Genomic DNA, 19,293 nt, shown 5'->3' with positions numbered 1-19,293 from the left:
GTGTGTGTGTGTGTGTGTGTGTGTGTGTGTGTGTGTGTGTGTGTGTGTGTGTGTGTGTAAGCCTGCACCGTCATTAGTATTATGTCGTGATTAAGATGGGATTAACACTGATGCAATTTTGCTGCGTCACTGTTCCTTCAGAGTTAAGCCTACTGACGTTTTTACTGAAACTGAAACATCATCAGTGTCTGTGCACATCGCTGCTCTTTTTCCACACCTGTGCATCATATAATGTACAGAAATTTTTCCCCACACTAGCCTCTCACTGCAGAAATTAACAGATTACCTAAAAAATACCCAATATATGATAACTTTAATATAAAATAAAATTAATAAGGTGAAAGGTGAAATCAAGTTTTTTGTTAAAGCATAAAGATCTTTTGTATCCTACTGGTTTCTTTAATTAATTGATGTGTTTCACATGCATTTTTCCTTATGGCGATAAATATTATTTGAAAGTATATAACTGGATGTAATTCAACATTTCTGATGGTTTAATGCCACTTTGAGGAAGTTGGAATTGCTTATTTTGTCGGTTAGCAAGCAATTATTTAGCTTAGCTATAGCTAAAAGGAAATACTTTTTAGGCTTTTCCCAGTCAGTGCCATCATCTACATTGCTCATACACTGTAAAATATCTAGATCTAATATCTAGATTCCAGAATATTGTGTGTACGTTTTCATGTTTACATATCAAACAGGAGCCTGAAATGTGTAATGAGCTCACATGTTTCAGGACAGGGAGGCCCCCTACAGAGAGGGTGGACAGCCCCATTCACACTCTAATGCTTGGGAGGGGGAGACATGGCAGCTTCCCTTTTGCATCTCTGTTCCCATGCATGACCCCTCTTGTCTTCCTCTGCTTTAATTAATTCACATTAAAATGAAGCTGTGGGTGAGAAGAAAAAAAAGGCAAGAAAAAAAAAAGGAGCCTGGTTTGCTTCCTTCTTCTATGTGTCACATGATAATGATGTATGGCTCTGTCCCACTGTCTTAAAAAGATATCACTGCATATGACAAATACATCAGGGTGAGAGCTGGGCTGATCAATCAGCATTTAATCAATACGAATCTGAGACTGATGAGCCTCCCATGCAAATGTACCCATATGTATTTGCAGTGTAAGCGTGCTCAGTTTGCATTATTTGACACAAGCAGGGTATGACTCAGCTCACATCATGTCTAAGGAAATCCATCAATAGATTCAGGCTGTGACCATTTACTCAAAGCATTTTACGTTAAAAACACCCAAACTCTATTAGTCTTTCTTTCCATAATGTTAAATCATGAAATAAACTTAAACACAACCAGGGCAACTCTTATCTGGCGTCAATTACACTAACATCGACAATCAGGCTAAGTGATCACATGCAGGTTTAAAAAAAGAAACTTCAAATCACACATTTCTTAATGTCTAAGAAGTGAATGAAGTCCACAGACTGTGGGCTTAAAGTCTGGGCAACACAGGAGGAAAATAAGCGATGAAGTCATGTGTAATACACAGGGCTCCTTTTTACCAAAACCACTTGGAAATGTTGCTGTAGATGTTTAATCGCTATGCTGGTGCTGGTTGCTATAGGAACGTAAAGGTGCAACAGCGAGAAGATGTACAGTGTAGGCGGTCGGCTGCAGGCAATCAGGACACACAACCCGAGAGCAGAGCAGTAAATAATAAAGGCGCAGCACAGTAATGTAGATAACATGTCCATCAGCTGGTCCCACTCTCCAAAGCTGAAGATCTTTAAAGGCGCTGGAGTTGATCCTGTTATTTTATTATTTTACTATACTAAGACATGTTTTTTCCTTCCACTGAGGACTATATAGTCTGTCCATCTCTAACAACAATTTCTACATGAGCACCGAAGCAGGACTGCATGGCCTCTAAACTGTTGAAAAAGCCGAGTGGCAGAAAAGTGCACACATCAGCAGACTTCCAGGATCTGTTACTTGTTTTTGTTCCCATAACATAATTCAGCCTGGCAAATTCCTGACATTTTATAAGGATGGTCGTGAAGGACACAATCTTTGGTGGACTTAAAAGCCATACATCAAACTCTTGAGCTTGGCTTTTATATCTATAGCAGGGGTTGGCAACCCTGGAAAGGTTAACTGATGGCACGACCATAGCTGGACTGGTCATCGCGCCTTTGCCCGGTGGGCCGATGGTGATTTTTCATTTTTATGGGCCGATGATTTTTTTTTATTTTTTATTTTTGTAACAGTATAAACAATGAAAGGTGGTGGATTGGCCAGATGCTGGTTGATGTGTAAAAATAACTCAGTTCTTTGGTGGTGGCTATGGGGGACCTGCCACAGAGGCCTGCAGGTGGATGAGGGAAGGGGGAGGCAGGAGGAGAGACCCGAGGCGGCCACCGGTCTGAGTGTGGTGAACTGAACTTCAGGTAAGAAGTTATGACCTGCAGTCTATCTGGGTCAGATATAAACCAAGTTTAGGTGGAGTTTATTTTCGTTATGCTGACTTTTTACAATCAGTTACAATAACTCGTACTGCGTACTAGCTAGCATGATGGAGTTTCTATACAGCTGGGTGGGTGCTATGATGTTACTGATAGTGAACTTTATTTTATTCATAAGGTCAGTTAGTAGAGTTGCCAACCATCCCGTAAAAAATGGAATCGTCCTGCATTCAGAGAAAATATTACGTGTTACGTATTGAGGTGAAAAGGAACACAGTTTGTCCCGTACCTCAGCTACAATGGAAAAAGACACAAAGCTGGAGTTATTCTGTGTCTTTATGCTGTCAGCTGCCCCTTCTCTCATTCTCTCCCCCTCTCTCTCCTGTTTCTACTTCAATCATGAAACTGATCAATGATCAGCTTTAGTCTCTTGTTTGTTTATCGCCAGAAAGAGGAAACCAGTGGATGTCGCGCTAAACAACAGCAGCATGTTCAAGCTTGATCAGCTGTTGTTAGAATTTATTTAATATTAATTTCTAGTATCAGCTGATGTTTGCTGGAGCCACAGCCAAAAAAGCTGCTGGTCATGATGTCGGTTTGAATATGTGGTGAGAGGGAAACATGAAGATGAAACCAGGAGATGTCCTTACTGGATCATCAGAGCTGAACAGGTGATGGAGAAACAGGTTTACCTTTTAGGTGACATGAGTGAGTTGAAGGGAAATTATGAACTGTTTCTGAGAGACAAATAACACCAGGATCCTTTTCTAAGTAGCTGACAGCTGGTAACTGTGCAGGGGCGGATCTAGCAAAGCTTTGCCAGGGGGCCAGGTAGGGCATTAACAGGGAGAGGGGGGCACAAAGAAATGTGTCTCTTTCTTATTCTCATTTAAAATGTTTAGCTTTTAATAAATAATTATCTGAATCTTACAACCAAAGTTTTTATCTGACATAAGATGTATAGAAATCATACATATACCAACAAGACTGTACATCACTGTCACAGCAGCGTTTGTTTTTATTCAAAGGCTTTATGGCTTTAATACCTGGTGGGCCGGTTTCTAGTCAAAATGCCCGGGCCGATTTTTTGTCCCAGTCCATCCCTGGGCATGGCACGCAGTGAATTAATCTCAGAAGGTACATTTAAAAAAGTAATGGCCGGGCCAGCGGTGCACATCGCAAATGAGCTTGCATAGACACATTAGTTGTGCCGCTTCTTAATGACGGTATCTTAGCTAACAACCCCAACTACCAGATTCAACTTGTAATTGGCTAAAAATAACTTATCCTACTGGTGAGAGGGACGTTGATAGCTGGCAGTTTTTCCAAGCGATGTTGAAATTTCCACATTCCGACACTTCAAATGCTTCAGGAGCTGTCTGCTCAGCGCAGTATCAGCACCAAAAGAAATACACGGATACATCTGTAGACTCAAGACTGATCAACCCAGAAAGCTTTAATGAGCAGCTGGATTTGTCTCGCATTAACTGGCTGAGTTAATGCCAGTTAATGCGACATCGAAATGCAGCTGATTGAACTGAAAACCTCAACTCTATAGGTTGCAGAACTACGAACGCAGCTGGAATCCATAGCTGTGCGTGTTCATGGAGCTTGCATTTTCACCTGCTGGACATCACTACCTGACAAGTTTAACTGTCTTCAGAACATTGCAGAGGCCTTATTGACAGTATGTGGCTCTACATATCTGTGTGAGCAGATTTTCTCTCACATGAAGAAAGTCCTCAGGTAGCCGTCTGAATGCTCAACACTTGGAGACCTGTGTCTCTGAGTGGGAGACCAGAGATCACATTAACATGTGTATCCCTGTATTAACAAACATGCCATAGGCCCAGTTTATTTTTCTTATCGTTGTTGTGAGGAGACCATAAATAGCATTTGCATTTTCTGTTGTACAGTTCATTTGCTGTTATGGAGTTCTTGTTATGGATAAAAAGTGTCTTTTTTTTTGTTTCAAAATAGCTGATAACTATTCGCTGATAGCTGCAAACATCTGCGAACAAACAGAATTCTAGAAAGTTGTTCTATATAGTGTGTAACTGTTAGTATAGAGCGTTATTAAATTTATTGCTAATGCAATCATATGGCACATTGACATCTGAGGAAATTTTAGATGGCACTCATCAGAAAGGTTGCCGACCCCTGATCTACAGTGTTTGAACTTGGTGACAAAATAACTACTGATAAAGAGCAGAAAAGTTTGACAGTTAAATCTTATTTCCTCATTAGAAGTTTACTGCAGGGATGTGCGAGACTAGTCGACTAGACATTCAAACCTGATGCTCTCCCCATCCACTAGCAGATGAAAATAGCTGCCCAAGCAAAATTGTCTTATTTTATTCATACACAACAGCAGTCGACTTTTGATTTTAAGATGCTACACAACTTTCATGCGCTTATTGCTCTGTGATGGAAAAATATTGACATGGAAAGATAAACTGGGGATGTCCCTGTGAACTACTGTGTTATTGTAGTACTTGGTAGGCTATGGGAAAACAGTCAAATAATTGTGCTTAGGAAGGTCGGTAACTAAGTGAAATGACCCTGACGTATCTGTGCTGCAGCCATAATAAGAGCTGGTCAAACCCCTCAAACACTAAGTAAAGATGTTTCGCTTATTTTTTTAAATGAACTCATTCAGCAGATGATATACTGGACCATTTTTTATTAAAAAATAAATAAATAAATAAATAAATAAAAAATATGGCTGTCCCAGCAGAAAGTGACCTTTTCTGCCTTCTTTCTTCCTAACCATGTAACTGCAATCTTTAGCCCACTGATCACGGTGTTTTTTCCTGCACAGAGAAGAGAGGTTTTAGTTACAGCCACACATTGCAATAATATGACAACTAGTTTTGCTGATTGGGATTTTATTTACCCAAGCATAACAGACATTTCTGTTTAACAGTCAAGACACATGAGCAAAGAGAAACCCTGTATATGTACTATAATGTTACCTTCACTTTTAGCAATAAAATGAGTATGGCTTCTTAGAGAGACCAGCCTGCATGTTCAGTGCTCATCTCATGAAAAAGGAATTTTTTCACCACACAGACATTTTCTCATCACGCAGTCATTCTTTCAGCTCTTCAAGGCATATCATCTGCGTTGGTGGGAGCATCGATTACCATCTAGATCTTGTCAGCCAGCTACCTTTTTGTATCTGGTGGAGACCTGGGCCCTGTTTTGTCTGACTGTCAAACAAACTGCCTGATGCATCTCTGTGCAGTGACGTGCAGATCAGACACAAGATCACAGATTCTTTCATCCAAACTCAGGCCAGAAGGCAAATTCCTGACAAGACTTACACATGTTCCTCTGCTGTAAAGGGAAGATACAGGCTGAAACTCCACCACTGAACTAAAAATAGCTTCGCGAAACATATTGAAACATTGAAAGAGATTAATTTGTGTAAGGATAATATCTATCTTTACCCACCTAGGTTTTTTTTCCCTGCATACCCGAACACACACAAACATTCCAATAAAGAGACCACATATCAGGATCTGGTTCTGTTTTTAATTTTAGCCATCGTTCCAGAGCCCCTTTGATCACAGCACATTATGCACAATTCAAACATGGGAAATTCCCACCTGGTAATTTAGATAAAAAAAAGATGCTGAGGAGCACATTAAGCACGTTCATTAGCAAAGATTGGGCTATCTTAGAAAGGATGACGTATTGAATCGGACACTCCCAATGCAAAAACATACAGAAGACAGACAATAAAGGAGGCCGACTGCAGCCCTTGGCCTTCATGGACGTGCAGTGTGAGACATTGTGTGTGTTGTGGCGCTGCAGCTGTAGCGACAGGTCCTAGGGGTGCCTTACACCTTCACAGCTGTTGCAGCTCCCACAGAGAGGTCTCAGGGGAAAACTGAGGGTTACTGCAGCTTTTCACTGATTAATTCAAAGGCGCACACAAGGAAAATTCTTTGACTCACACAGACAGAGCAGGCTTGAGTGTTCACTGTAGCGTTTATCCTATATATTAAGGTACATCTAAAGTTTAACATTCATTCAGTAAATCAGTGGCATGTTGCTTCAGCAGTTAAATATAACGATGCAGAGATTAACTGTGTATTTCAACTGCTAATTAAATAAATTATTTATTTTTGTTTCATTATCTCATGATGAATATTGAATGAGGTTTTAACAGTACTTTGTTAAACCTGCAGTGGAGGAAGTACAAAGCCCGGACTTCACTATATAAATCAGTCACTGTACACAAATTCACATGTCGCTCAGTAGGTTCGTATGAGGGATGGCTGAGCAGTAGAGGCAGAAATAAAGTGGCTTTAATGCAGCCAAAACTGAATATGACTGTCAAAAAACAATTCAATTTCAACACAACCTTTGGCAGGACATTTTGAGACCTGCTGAAACTCAAGACTGCTGCCTTTATAGTCAGTAGCTCCACCCACTCCAGGAAATTACAATTAACTTACAATAAAGTACTAAACTAATTTGTAGCAGTGCTTAGTTTAAGAGAACTGCAATAACTCAATATTGGAAAAAGATATCTACCTCCATTTTAAGAGAATGAACTAACTCTCAAACTGCTTAAAAAGGGTTAACACATCCTCCAAACATCAGGCAAAACTCCCCCTCCCTTGAACCACACTTGGCACATCCCCCCAGAAACCTGACCATAAAAGAAGCCCAAAAGGGGCTTTGATGGACTGGTTTGGCAGTTCCTGGGTTCAAATCAAATCGAGGCAGGGCCAAGTGAAGTTTGGTGGAGAGGTGAAAAACAGGCAAGTTAATCAAATACAAATCTCCAAACTCCAAAAGCACCCTCTATTAAATCACTGCATTTACATTTCTGCAGTGAGCGATTGAACGTGCAACTACCCAAACTAATGAATGCTGATGAATTACATTACAAGCCACAGATCATCTGAAATAAATAGAATTCTATGTATCTTGAGTTCTGTTTAGTTATCAAAACAACTGAAAAAAGAAGGTACCAGTTTAATTAAACATTTCCGAATAAGACCTGGACACTGACAAAGACTTCAGTGCTGTAGTTAATAATTACTGACAGAATACTAAAATAATGATCACGCATTATGGAGATACTGTTGTCGAGGCACGCCTGACACTGCACACTGTCAGTGACACATGACTTTCTAATTGGGAATAATGTTCATGTTTGCTCACCTGTCAAAAAGACGACAGCTCTGAAGGCAGATCGTGACGGTGTTTCAATTACTGTAAATCCATCTGTCATATTCAATCTGTCTAGCACAATACTGATTAGCATTAGCGTTTCCCCTTCAACAACTTAGGTTAGCAGGAGGAGAAAGGCCGTGATGTGCAGCAAATACACATCTGTGATTTGTGCTGCTGCTTCCAAATTTTTACGGCATCACTATGTCAGTTCTCTTGACTGTTTATGAACCTGTAACACTCCTAAAAATTATCTGCCATCTGATTGGGATTAGGGTGCAATTATTCTACTAACGCCATAATTTTTCTCTCATCCCTTAAACAAACAAAAATGGCTTTAGCTTCATATTTAATATTTATTTGCTACCAGTACTTATTTTCCCATGTGACTCTCACCAAGAAAGCAAGCAGGTCTAATTTCCCCATACTTCTTAAAGTGCTGAAGGGTGTTACTGAATATTGGGTCTTATTTCCTTATTTTTACAAAGTATCTTTGAATGAATAATGACTTTACATTTATTTATTTCACTGTACAGAAAACACTATCTCCAGAAAACTGAAATATTCCAGATATCATCATGAGTAGACGTTTTGGTTGTTGCGTCCGTGGCTCTGCTCATTTCATAGTGATGCACATTTCAGATGGTGAGTGCGAGACTCCATGCGAATGTCCAATTTAGGGCCACTTTTTTGTAAAACCACAGACTCGTTTATGGAGCAACTACACAACTATGCACCATCTAAACATCTGCCCTTTATGTTAAGTGGACTTCAAAGAAATACAACAGGAATGACTGCTCATCTACAGCTATTTGCGACTGTGTATAATCCTCACTTTACCAGGACCTCAACTACAAAAAAATTTGAAACAAAAAGTAAAAAAGAAACCAAGCAATGAAAGGTTACTTCTCGGCCTGGTGTATCGACGTTACTTTCTTTTAATGGTGGAAAGGTAAATACACTCCTGAGTTTCTCTCTGTGTTAAACCCCCACCTCAGGTTGGCCTGCAGCTGGATATAACACTTATGGCAAAATAAAACATGATTATGTTTCTCAAACTTGTTCATAAACTTGTCTTAGCTATCTTTCTACAACAGTGCTTTCAAAGAGGAGGCAGGAGCAGGAGAGTGGTGATGCCTCAGTGTGTCTGTGTGTGTTCTGCTGGTTATTTCAAGGTTCTTCCTGTAACCAAATCAGGGCAGTGACAGACTAATGAGGCTAAATGATGATGATGCTTCAGGAAGATAGCCTCCAGCAGGGAGAAGAGAAGATGTGTCAAACTGCTGGGACAGAGTCGTGGTTTTCCTCTGGAAGCTTTGCTTTTATAGAAACACTATATCTGGCAGGAAAGAACTGCTCTCATCGTGTATAAGATTTCCACCAGCAGCAGTCAGCGCAATCAAAAACAACCTGATGAGAGTCTTGTATTGATTCTTATCTGATGATTATTGATCGCCATAAGTAAATTATCTTCTTCAGAGGGCAGTCAGAGTGGCCGGGGCTTGTTCTCGAGTCCCTGAAGTGCACGCAGTCTCACAAACACCATCTCTGAGGTGGATATTGTGGGGCTGATGTAAACAGATGCAAGCCCTCATTCAACAGCCTCCTGACCACAGTGGCCAAGCACTCGAATTAAGGGTTCATCACAATATTTCCAGTGACCGGATCAGCAAGGGTCAAGCTCGGGTTAAGCTTCAATCAAAAAATTCCTAAAGCCCACTCCTTCATGCACTTCTCTCAAAAAACAGATTATTTAATCAGTGCAGGCACAAAAATGAGCCAAATCAGGGTTTTAAGGCTAAGAGCTGGATTTGGCAACCCAAGATTTTCTAGAAGAAGAAAAAAAAATACAGACCAATCCATGTTTCCACAATTTGGCAAAACAAAAATAAACCCCAAAAAACAATGGTGGCTGGTGAATGGCCATGGAAAAAATAAATAAATAAAAATAGACAGACAACCATAAATAGCCAGAAACCTGCTGGAAAGCAGAACAATTTTAATGTTTGCACTAAAGAAGGAAATTGACTCAACGTGAACAAAAGCTCAGCGCTCTGCCGGTAAACATGCCTTGTTTTCAAGATTAAAGAGTACCCTGAGTGCCATCCCTGTCAGTTTTGCTGATTAATGAGAAGTGACACTGGTGTCCTCTTTTCTGCAGCCTGCTCCATATTGACAATAGCAAAAGAGCACAGGGTCAAGGGTGTGTGTGTGTGTGTGTGTGTGTGTGTGTGTGTGTGTGTGCGTGTGTGAGAGAGAGATGGGGTTACAGTGTAGGCAAACAAAGAAGGCCTCTGAGACAAATTCAGCTAGTCTTTCTCTCTCTTTCACTTTTTTTTCCACTCAGACTCTCACTGTTTTGAGCCCAACCCCCCCATAGCACCATTGAAAGAAGAGGCAGTTAGGACATTATTCCACAAAAACTTGGTGAGCTCTCAAAGGAACACATGAGCTCTCAGAAACAAGCCCAACTGATGCAGATCATTTTCCCCCCTCGGTTACCTCTAGTCTCCTCTTACCTAAGGGGAGGGGGTCAGACTTTGTATAAGACTAAAAAAAAAAAAAAATGTCACTACACTTGAAAATCAAGACAGTGACAACAATATGATTTACAATAAAGCCGTGCCTCTTGTCTGATCTCTTTGAAAACGTTGACTGCCTCCACCCAGTATTTGTGTAGCTGTATGGCCTAGATAAGCTCAGCTGGTGGAGGGAAAGCATGTCAGGGCTGAAAGATAGCGGTCAGAGATAGAGCCTGCCGGTTCCTCTGATGCCTGTGAAATGATGGACTCCTCTGGGATTATCTCTGCAGACAGTTTGTACCACAATTGTGGGTTAGTTCAAGATGAAGTGTGGGAATGGCTTGGCCTATTGTGGGTGTAATACTGTAAGGTCAAATTAATCTCAGAGCAAGAGAAAGCGTTTAACCACTGCTGGATTTGGAGATTACTGTATGCAACTTTTCATCATTTTATTAGCAATACCTGCGTCTGAGTGTATCAGCCTCACAAATGAAGTCAGTCAAGTATACCAACCTGGATAATACAATCACCAGCTTTAAATTCATCTCACGCCCGGTCAAGTTGCAGCTTCAAGGTGTAGTCACCTCTACTTCAATGACAGATGCAGTCTGCAGTGTCCCTATCACACAGCTCACACAGAGTAACAAAGCTTAATAACACAAACTCCCAAGAAAACAAGAATGCATCAGCTGACTTTAACCTTAAATCACTTTTCCATTTCAGGACAAATTCATGTCAGTCTCACATGTTCCCACAATGTAAACTGAAAGTTCCAGAGAATAGCACAGCGCTTGGTAAATGGCACCAGTGTGTTTTTCCCTGTAGTTAATGGGCCGTGTTAAAGTCAACATTTCATGGTCGTTCTCTTGTCTGACGAAAAGGACAGAAAAAATATGTATGTGAGAACAGGTTTACTGGGAATTCAGCTGTGTTAAAATACAGTAAATGTGAGCACACCGAGTAAGAGAGAAGCAAACAGATATAAACAGATAAAAGAAAGACAGTCAAGTTTCACACATACAGCTGTGATACAGGAGAACGTGTAAGCATTAGCTTATTTGTAAGCTGTAGGTGAATCTCAACACTTACAGCCCTAAGAGAGCCCTTGCCATTCTCTTGTTAAAATCATTACTGTTTTTGTGGTGGACCATATCTTACACTTAAAATGCAGCCTCAAGCAGAACTGAGAGATGTCTGTAAGTAGGGCTGCTCGATTATGGCAAAAATGATAATCACGATTATTTTCACTGAAATTGAGATCTCGATTATTTGACGATATTTATTTAACCCTTTAAGACCTACTATAGAACCAAGTCCGCCAGAGCTTATATTATACTTTTACATGTTGTAGTGCCATTTGTGGGAGCATTTCAAGTTGCTACACAACTGTTATAGCCCATATTTTAATAATATGTATGCATTAAGTCCATAGTAACTACATTAATTGCAAAAAAGTGCAATAAACTACAAAAAAATTGAAAATCGTTTTTGTTTTTTTTGTTTTTTACATATATTTCTACTTTGAGAAATTTAAGAGGTTTATCCCTCAAAACTTTAAATACAAAAAAGTTGCAAAAAATAGTTTACAACAACAGGAGATCTATTTTGAGTGTCTTCAAAGTTTTATTTTGGAGATACACTAATTTTTATATACACTGCAGGAAAAACAAAAAACAATCCTATGATGCAAATTTGCAAAGAAAACAGCAGGTGCATCAAAATAAACTATTTCCAGCAGTGCAATTCGAGTTCTAAGCATCTCAGAAACTATTCGGAAAAGTCAAACATGACCAGTATAGGTTTTTAAGGCCTACGAGTAAAAAACTACAATTTCCGCGAAAATGACGTCACTTCCGGTTTCGGCCAGGAAATGGCGGACATGTGATAGTTCGCGCTGTCTGTTTCACTGTGGGAAGTGTTACGAACAGCTGATCGGATCGGCAAAGCGTGTTTCTGGAATATTATGTTTTTGTTCCTGCAAGCGCTTTTTATGCAGTTTTTGCAAAGCTTTATGTGGAAGGAAACCGTGACCGAGGACAAGCTGATGGCATCAGATGTAAGTACAACTCCTCCGGTTTCATATGCAAAACAAAATATTGCGCTAGCTTACACGGTTCAGGTTCTACAGGGATTTAAAAAATAGTTACACAACAGGGAGCGTGCTGCTCTGACCGGCTTCAATGACTTTAAAAAATAATATAAAATAGTGTGCAACACCACTGAAGTTTTTTTTAACCTCTCTTTTCAACCAACGGCAGTCACTCTCCTCTCCAAATAACTTCTGCTTAGCTTTCCGAGCTTCCCTCGGGTCCTCTTAATCAGCGGTCTCCAACCTTTTTTGCGCCACGGACCGGTTTATGCCCGACAATATTTTCACGGACCGGCCTTTAAGGTGTCGCGGATAAATGAGGGAGGGGCTAATAATCGGCTCAGTCATTTTTAATGATCGTTGAAAGCCCAGATCGTAATCGTGATTAAAATTCGATTAATTGAGCAGCCCTATCTGTAAGGTTTCTAAAATACATTTTACTAATGACCTCACACAGTAGAATGGTTAAGATCCGTGTTCGCACCATCCTGCACCTCTCCTGAGAATGGATGAATTTTAACAGCACCTATAGTTTCTCCATTCACCCAAAGAAAGAGGAGAGAGCACTAACTGGCTGTGAAGCTGAAGCGTGGTCTAGTTTCTTGCGGGGGCGGGGGTAGACTGGGATACTTCAAATTCTCTGGGCTCAAACTTTATATGCGCAAGTTTAGCGAACTTGCTAAACACACTAAAACACATTTTCACAATGAGGAACTTAAAAAGGAGAAGGCAAGACTTGACTACTTTTATAAGACTGAGCCATTACTTCAAATTGCTTCATTATTTTAATTATATTCAAGTTTTGAGTTGTGAATGGCCTTATGAACAGCTGGGATTAAAACCTTTATTTCTCTGTATATTCCTCATGTGCGTGGGGGCCATAATGGGGTAACTTTCTACAGTCACTGTGGTGTAAAAATAAAAAAAAGATCTTAGGCATATGCAGTCCAATAGAAAACCTCAAGTCTGCTCTTTAAAAACAGAGTGCACTAAAGTACAGAGAGTGTGAGCTTTTTACAGCACATTTACGTGCTGCACGCATTATACATGGTAGTATATGTACTATCTGACAGCCATAAACAGCCAGAAAGCAGAACAATCTAAAGTTCAGATGTTGGCAGGGAAAAGCAAGAAAATGACTAGATATGAATCTTCTGGTGGAAAGAATGAGGTTTATAGACCCTGGTAGGTGACCGCTTGTACACACAGTTGTTGCTATTGCAATGTAAGGACTGAGGGTTGACATTTGCTAGCAGAATTAGCTCCTGTCAAGAAAATGTTTCTTTTAAACATCTCTCTCCTGTCCTCACTCAACATCTTTTCAGCTACATTTGGGTGACTGTCAACCCCCGCACCCTGTCCTGACCCAGACTTCAATCTGCCACAGGGCTTGCAGACAGAGGCAGCAACAGCAGCAGCAGCATGCTAAAGGAAATTAAAAACACATCTACCACTCCCTTGTTCCTCCCTCTCCTCTAACTCCTTTCTAAAAATTTATGGTTGCCACCCTTGAATACTGGATTGTGAAAACGAACTAGATGTGATTCGTAACCTAAAGAAAACAGAAACAATTCTCCGTTAAAATTAAGAAGAACCATTATTTTGCTAAACTTATATATATAGCTGTATATATAGCTTGAGTCATGTCTCTTACTCTAGACTGTTTTCACTGTCTGTGGTCAGGCTGGTGAAAAATTGCTAGGATCGGGCACAAAAAGGCGTTCAGAGAAGATGGGGGTAGCAGCAGACTTGGAAATGTTTAACAGGAAAATACATGGAAAATACAAGGAGGAGGAATGTGCAGGGGAACCCCACAAATATGATCCTCTATGTTTTCACACACATTCGGGTACATTTTCAAAGGTTGACTGCAAATTCTCAGACTCTGAAACCTCCAGCCATTATATTAACCTTTTTTTGTTTTGTTTTGTTTTTCTTCTTACAAATTGTTCTGCATTGACTCTGCTGTGAATAGACCAACAGAACTGATAAGGACAAAACCAGCCTTGATATGAGAAGGAGCTGGTGTTACGATTTTTTAACTCAACTGATTTCTTGAAAGTTTTGAATCACTAAGAGGTTTGTCTCCCCAATGTGTGGTTGACAAAGTGGCTGTGGTATTATTTAAATTGATTAAGATTAAGTTCTGTTGGCAGACTTCAAATCTTTTCACCAATGTAGCTATTTTTCTATGCATAATCATCAAACAAATCCAAGATATGTGTTGTAGCAGGGATCGGGCTGGGACTTGTAGAAGCTATACAGTCCTTCCACATCTATACATTTAAGGGGATAAATTAAAATCAAGGTAGAGGGTACGATTATACGCAGATGACGTTCTCTTGTTTTGTCATTAATCATATTCTACATATACTTTCCTAGTGCACATTAACATGTTTTATTTATTTTAAATCAAAGCACACTTTTACTCACATCAGCAAAAAATGCCATCTGGATTTTTATCAGTTCTTCTGATTGCACCGATCAAGGCACTTGATGATGCATCATCTAGCATGATGCACTATTCCCCATATCACTTATAGCCTTTCCACTTAGCTCGGCTTGGCTCAGTTTTTAGGGTTTTCCAATAGATGGTAGTGCCTGGTACCAGGTACTTTTTTAGTATCTGCTCAACCAGGGTTCCAAGTGTGGATCTGAAAATGTAACGTAAACAGACTGCATGCCACTGACTGGCTAGTCAATGGCATCACTCGATGAATCATGAGAGTGACTCCACGAAAATTAAGACCTTGTTGCCGATTTTGAGAATCGGCAACAAGGGAACGTTCCCCGAGTCTGACAAAAAAAAAAACTTTACACCAAGCAGCAAATATGCCATCATCTTGAAGTCCTCCATCGTTATGTTGTCTTTTCATTCTTTAAGTGATTTTCTCATAAAAGGTGATCAGTTTTATTTTCTCACAAATGTCATCTCCTGATATTTACTAACCAAAGACCCTAAAAATTAAAATTTCATTCATTACTCTTTGTACAGCTGCAGTGATAATGTTTGCTTGTCACAAAATCCCAGAGTCACACCTGGCCTTGCATTAAGGCACACCATATGGGGACCACCCCTCTTGTATGTGACCCACCTGGTGAGACTGCTAGTTAATTTTAGACCAAAGTGTTACTTTCAAGTGTTTTGGTACACTCGTGCTGTACTCACAGTGAGTGAGCCAGACATACACTTGTCTGCTGAGGAGCTGTAGAGGCTCTGTAGCTCTGCTGATAAAACAGTTGGAACAGTCCTCCATCTATCCGAAACTATAATTACACATTAAGGCCGCGTGGATCTGTTATTGGTGTCTTTTTTTGTTTTTGTTTAGATCTTTAATAAAGCCTTCATGATTTCATTTCCCTCTTTTAGAAAGTTACTGGTTATTCTACAATCTCAGAAGACTGATGGTGCTCTCACTGCTGCGTTTGTTATACGAAGAGCAGTTTTTTTCTTTTTGAAATTTTTGGGTGAGCATACTTGCATGTCTATAACTCTTAGGCGCACTTTCTTGTAAACATGTTCGAACAGTCCAAACACACCTGGCAAAACAGGAAATACTACTCCATCCATACAGCATACACAACAGAGCAAGGGTGAGCGTTAGCAAACTGGGCAGTCGAGTTTCACTATGAAATGAGTCACTGTGCAACTCCACGAACACGGAGTAACACTTAGTTTTGGCATTTATAGAGGCAGCATGCTGGCCTAAATATGACCGCCTAAATGAATACAAAACAGAAACTGGGAGGCTGTTCGTGTAATTCTCAGGTGATTTTTCAAGGTGGTGATAACAATACTTCTGTTTTTGAAATAAGATGCCAAATTTATAGATGAAAAACAAAAATACTGGTAACAAATCAGATTTTAACTCAAGCTGCGTAGAGTGAGAAATTGTAAACAACAACCGTGGTGCACTCCTTTCAAAGTCTCTGAGTAAGACCTGGCTAATGAGATAAGCTGGTCACAGGGTCACATGTTACTCAATCCACAGATTCTCCTGCATCTAAAAGATGGAAAGGTTTTGGCTTTCATCCAAAGAAAAACCACCAGGATTTTGACTTATAAGAAGTTCTTTGAAAGTGGAGTTTTTAATTTTGGGGGGGGGGGGAGCCACAAAATCCACATATTTCTGTTTAATCAAGAAGCCAGATTCTATGTTTTAACTGTATAGAGACATAATAATGCATACCTTTAAAAGGCCCATCGTGAGCCAGGAATAACCTGGAATCACATTCACACACTTTTACTCTCAGTCCACACCTTTCCTTCTCTATCTTTTCCTCATGTTTTTCTTGTCAGCTTTCTTATCTGCCGCGACACATTTTACAAGTCTTCAAACCTCTGTTATACTATTCTTTTTAAAAATCTTTCTCGTTGCCAGATGGACGAAGCAGTGGGCGGAGAAGAGGAGTGATGACAAACACCACAGCACAGTGTCCGGTCCTCGATGAGTGGCCTGAGTCCCAGTTGTTTGTCTGACAATGTGTCACAGCAGCAATTCACAATGCAAATGCATCTGACGAAGCTCCTGCTGGAGCCACAAACCAACCACTTAGTTCTGTGGTTTTGGTCCAATGTGTTTGATACACAGACCTGGAGAACAGGTGTTGCACACTCACTGGCAGCTGGAGGAGCTTTAACATGGGAGAGAAAGTTTGTACTTATGCCTAGCCCTTCTTCCACTAAGACTTCATTAGACTGTTTTAGTTTGTTCTCCTGCCAGTGACTACACACTTACAGAGTCAAATATTAACTGAGGGCTGGCAGCTGTGTTCCACCACATCACCTTGAACTCAAATTGCTATAATACACATACCAAAACCATACAGCCCTTTTCAGTGCGTTACTGAATAAATGACAGAAAAAAAAGGGAACAATGATTTGTTCCCAGTGAAACTCTCAGTTCCACATTTCTACTTGTAATGTAGGAGGACCGTCAAAGGAGTGATTCACAGAGTGACTGGTTCAAACATGATCATGGTTTCTAATAAGCTACAAACAGCTTGTCTTCAAATTCATACAAAAATCAAATGTGGGATATTTCGCAACTCTCAGACGTGTGGTTTACCAACCATACTCAGCCCAAACTGATGATACAAGCCAACTCTCAGCGCACTGGAGAAGAAAAACATACCCTCAGAGAATTATTTCACCACTCTGGAAAATACTACAGTTGGTTCTCATTGGGAGCTGGACTTGACTCGTAGCTCTACAATTAATATAGTTATATTTAGGAGATAACAAGGATTGGAAATACTGGAAATTCTGTTTAAATGTGATAAAAAAAATCCACCTACCAGCATTTAATGCTCATCTCGTTATGTCTGTGTGTGTAAAGTGAAAAAGAACCTGACTAGTTCCTGGAATCAAGCCATTTGTTGTTCATGGTGTAGGTCTGTGGTAAACACCATTAAAATGATCATTAAGAGGTTAGCAGCAGTGGATGGTTTTTCTCACAGGTATTTCCTGGAGTGACAATTAATCTATCAAAGACAACAGAGTAACACTGGACAATCCTCTCTGTTTTATTTTGAAACTTTAGTCACTGCAGACAGCTAGCTCCTAGAGTTTTCTATGGGTAGGTCTATCTTGATACTGTCATTCAGCTGTCTTAAGTCTCCAGTGCCCATGGTTGGACAGACTAACTGCTTCAGTTGGACAGACCTCAACTGCTTGAGGACCATTATAACCAGAACCTGAAGCAGGTGGAGAACTCCTGTCACTACACTCATGGAGACTACCGCTGTCAGCTATAGTCCGTGACTGTGGAACTCTGCGCACGGGGAGAGAGACTTTTTGGAGAGGCTGCTGTTTATTATTCTGTACTGAACTGTAATGCCTTCCAATAATTACACAAGAACAACACTGCTCATGTGCAAACACCTCATGGTTACTGCTGTTCGATTATCTCTGCTATTCACTACGCAGACAAAACCCTGACACAACTCACTGAGCAATACTAAGATGTTAAGTACTAAGAGGTCAACTACAATGAAATGCTGTGAGTGAGATGGATGTCAGACAGCAAAATGTAATGATATCTAAGGAAAAACAAAGACTTATATCACAGAAAAAATAGAGTTCACGTTTTAATCGGTGATTCCCTGGTTCTGGTAGCAGTTATTCGTTTCCACACTGATGACTCTCAGGGAGCCAATATAATATACCAACAGGGATCGTTAACTCGTCAGGAAGCAGGTACCAGTTGAGTGAAGCACAGACAACCGGCGCCAGCATTACTTGGAGCCCAGATGGTTAAAAGCTTGTCTGCACCGTCCCTCCCTCCACTACACTGACCTGCACTGTGCCATCTGTTTAACCAACCATACTGTGCCAGGCCTGGCCAGGCCGTGCCTTATAGCCTCAGCCTCAGCTTCCTTAAGGATGGAGATGGCTTTGATTCATTCTGCAGTCCTCTCTCCAACTGTCTTCCTTGATCAAAGCAGCCTATGTCTACGAACTCTGCAAAACCAGAGATGATCCTTTTTAAGAATCTAGCACTGGATGGTATGACCATTTTAAAAAGAATCTGGCAGTTTCACTATACTTCACTATACTATATAAATGCAATAGGAACATGTAATTTATAAGGGAGTACCAAAGGCTCTATGGTCTGTATGGTACAAGATGGGGCTGTTGTTGTTTTTATACATATCATTTCTGTTATTTGCAAACGTTGTTAACTGCTACTAAAGAAAATTCTGAGCAATGCTTAAAACTACATTTACAGAGTCACTGAAAGAGAAAAAGACATGACTTTAAACATTTTGCCACAGTTGAGACACTTTAACCCTCGTATTGTATATCAACAATTACTAGGGCCTTTTGACTGTGAACATAGATATAAATGTGAAAATGCCTGAAAGGACAAGCCAGCGATTTTACCTCAAAGTAGAGCTGGGCGATATGAGATTTTTCCATATCACGATATGTTTTTTTCATTTCAGGCGATAACGATATCCATCACGATATAAGCCAAATAACTATTTGTAAGATTTAAATGTGCCGTTGCTCACAAGTAAAATGTGAAATAATCAGCAGCTTGTTTTGATTTAAATATTTATTTCCCATAAT

General features: G+C 40.2%; 1 protein-coding gene across 2 annotated transcripts in view; it reads right to left on the bottom strand.

Moving 5' to 3' along the window:
- sipa1l3 (signal-induced proliferation-associated 1 like 3) overlaps positions 1–19,293 on the bottom strand; it is an 84,670-nt gene that overhangs the window by 38,069 nt on the left and 27,308 nt on the right. The window contains exon 2 of one of the 2 annotated variants that reach the window (XM_005742130.1): positions 18,517–18,681. The exons of the other annotated variant lie outside the window; for it this stretch is intronic. The gene's annotated coding sequence lies outside the window, so the exon portion shown is untranslated. The remainder of the gene's footprint in view (positions 1–18,516; positions 18,682–19,293) is intronic. 2 annotated transcript variants of the gene reach the window in all.

Source organism: Pundamilia nyererei, unplaced genomic scaffold (assembly GCF_000239375.1).
Source record: "Pundamilia nyererei isolate P.nyererei 1_Seehausen unplaced genomic scaffold, PunNye1.0 scaffold00117, whole genome shotgun sequence".
Classification (NCBI taxonomy): Eukaryota; Metazoa; Chordata; class Actinopteri; order Cichliformes; family Cichlidae; genus Pundamilia; species Pundamilia nyererei.
This window is presented reverse-complemented; position numbering and strand designations above follow the sequence as displayed.